General features: G+C 37.5%; 1 protein-coding gene across 9 annotated transcripts in view; it reads right to left on the bottom strand.

Annotated features, from left to right (window-relative positions):
• Nucleotides 1-2,500, bottom strand: part of osbpl8 (oxysterol binding protein-like 8) — a 1,018,260-nt gene that overhangs the window by 107,182 nt on the left and 908,578 nt on the right. The window lies entirely within an intron of this gene.

Genomic DNA, 2,500 nt, shown 5'->3' with positions numbered 1-2,500 from the left:
TATATATATATATATATATATATATATATATATATATATATATATATATATATATATATATATATATATATATATATATATATGTATATACCTATATACCTATATATATACCTATACTGTATACACCTTCATATATAAACTTTTATATACCTATATACCGGTACATATATACCTATACTGTATATACATTTACATATATATATATATATATATATGTATATATGTATATATATATATATATGTATATATATATATATATATATATGTATATATATATATATATATACAGTGGGGCAAAAAAGTATTTAGCCAGCCACCGATTGTGCAAGTTCTCCCACTTAAAATGATGACAGAGGTCTGTAATTTTCGTCATAGGTACACTTCAACTGTGAGAGACAGAATGTGAAAAACAAATACAGGAATTCACATTGTAGGAATTTTAAATAATTTATTTGTAAATTATGGTGGAAAATAAGTATTTGGTCACTTCAAACAAGGAAGATCTCTGGCTCTCACAGACCTGTAACTTCTTCTTTAAGAAGCTCTTCTGTCCTCCACTCGTTACCTGTATTAATGGCACCTGTTTGAACTGGTTATCTGTATAAAAGACACCTGTCAACAGCCTCAAACAGTCAGACTCCAAACTCCACTATGGCCAAGACCAAAGAGCTGTCGAAGGACACCAGGAAAATAATTGTAGACCTGCACCAGACTGTGCAGAGTGAATCTACAATAGGCAAGCAGCTTGGTGTGAAAAAATTAACTGTGGGAGCAATTGTCAGAAAAGGGAAGACATACAAGACCACTGATAATCTCCCTCGATCTGGGGCTCCACGCAAGATCTCATCCCGTGGGGTCAAAATGATCATGAGAACGGTGAGCAAAAATCCCAGAACCACATGGGGGGACCTGGTGAATGGCCTGCAGAGAGCTGGGACCAAAGTAACAAAGGTTACCATCAGTAACACACTACGCCGACAGGGAATCAAATCCTGCAGTGTCAGACGTGTCCCCCTGCTTAAGCCAGTGCATGTCCAGGCCCGTCTGAAGTTTGCCAGAGAGCACATGGATGATACAGCAGAGGATTGGGAGAATGTCATGTGGTCAGATGAAACCAAAATAGAACTTTTTGGTATAAACTCAACTCGTCGTGTTTGGAGGAAGAAGAATACTGAGTTGCATCCCAAGAACACCATACCTACTGTGAAGCATGGAGGTAGAAACATCATGCTTTGGGGCTGTTTTTCTGCTAAGGGGACAGGCCGACTGATCCGTGTTAAGGAAAGAATGAATGGGGCCATGTATCGTGAGATTTTGAGCCAAAACCTCCTTCCATCAGTGAGAGCTTTGAAGATGAAACGTGGCTGGGTCTTCCAGCATGACAATGATCCCAAACACACCGCCCGGGCAACGAAGGAGTGGCTCCGTAAGAAGCATTTGAAAGTCCTGGAGTGGCCTAGCCAGTCTCCAGACCTCAACCCCATAGAAAATCTGTGGAGGGAGTTGAAAGTCCGTGTTGCTCGGTGACAGCCCCAAAACATCACTGCTCTCGAGAAGATCTGCATGGAGGAATGGGCCAAAATACCAGCTACTGTGTGTGCAAACCTGGTAAAGACCTATAGTAATCGTTTGACCTCTGTTATTGCCAACAAAGGTTATATTACAAAGTATTGAGTTGAATTTTTGTTATTGACCAAATACTTATTTTCCACCATAATTTACAAATAAATTCTTTAAAAATCCTACAATGTGAATTCCTGGATTTTTTTTTCACATTCTGTCTCTCACAGTTGAAGTGTACCTATGATGAAAATTACAGACCTCTGTCATCATTTTAAGTGGGAGAACTTGCACAATTGGTGGCTGACTCAATACTTTTTTGCCCCACTGTATATATATAAACTATACTGTATATACCTGTAAATAGCTATCCATCTATGTGTGTGTGTGTGTATATATATATATATATATATATATATATATATACATATATATATATATATATATATATATATATATATATATACACAACTTTATATACCTATATACCTCTATATACATATATATACCTTTATACCTATATATATATATGCACCTTTACTGTATATACCTATATACCTTTATATAAGTATACTGTATATACCTATATACATATATACTGTACCGACACTGGCTGATCTGCATTGGCTTCGTGTGCACTTAAGATGCGACTTTAAGGTTCCCAGAGCCCAAAAAAAGTCTGCGGGCTTCAGAGCTTTTTTCTATTGGGGCTCCAGTACTCTGGAATGTTCTACCACTAACGGTTGGAGATGCTACCTCAGTAGAAACATTTAAGTCCCGTCTTAAAACTCATTTGTATACAGTAGCCTTTAAATAGACCCTTTTTCAGTTGATCTGCCGTCTCTCTTTTCTGTTCTTCCCCCATCTCCTGCGTGGAGAGGTTATCAGGTAGCCTCTTTGCATCAGTGGGTGACGTCTCTGAACCCCGACATGTCTACAT

Source organism: Nerophis lumbriciformis, linkage group LG05 (genome assembly GCF_033978685.3).
Source record: "Nerophis lumbriciformis linkage group LG05, RoL_Nlum_v2.1, whole genome shotgun sequence".
NCBI classification, from domain to species: domain Eukaryota; kingdom Metazoa; phylum Chordata; class Actinopteri; order Syngnathiformes; family Syngnathidae; genus Nerophis; species Nerophis lumbriciformis.
The sequence above is the reverse complement of the archived record's forward strand: the minus strand, read 5'-3'. Positions and strand labels throughout refer to the sequence as shown.